Source organism: Buceros rhinoceros, unplaced genomic scaffold (genome assembly GCF_000710305.1).
Source record: "Buceros rhinoceros silvestris isolate BGI_N320 unplaced genomic scaffold, ASM71030v1 scaffold22061, whole genome shotgun sequence".
NCBI lineage: Eukaryota > Metazoa > Chordata > Aves > Bucerotiformes > Bucerotidae > Buceros > Buceros rhinoceros.
Window position 1 is genome coordinate 11,904 of NW_010392796.1, and position 525 is coordinate 12,428.

The window sequence follows — 525 nt, forward strand, 5'->3', positions numbered from 1 at the left end:
CTGGCGAGGGGGATTCAGGGACCGGGAGAACCCATGGGTCATTGTTTAGCGGCAGATGATGGGGTCCAGAGGTCGCTGGCTGGTGACTCCTGCAGGATGTACTGCCTTCGACCTCAGCTGCCCCTTCAGAGAGTTGGCTGCTCCATCCAGATGAGTTCTGAGCATGAAATCCCCCAATCTCTCTTCTCTAACAGCATTCTGGGCCGGGATGTTGCTCATCCTTCACCCAGCGGGCAGGGGAGGGAGCGCCCCGTGGCGCTGCCCGTTAGTCCACCCTAATTGCTTTAACACTGCGAGGAACCCCTCAAGAACCCACCAACTGCTCCCATAATGAGATCTTTCTCGGGCTTAATGTCTTGCAGGGCAGATGGGCGAGGAGCAGTTCCTGTCACCCCGATGGATGCTGGGCCAGCCGAGTTTGGCATCAGCACACAGACACGGGTGGAGCTCGGGACGTGCCCTACTCCGTCCCCCGGCCGTTATCCGTATTCCCAGAATCCCACCCGTGTCGAGGGCTGCCCTCGC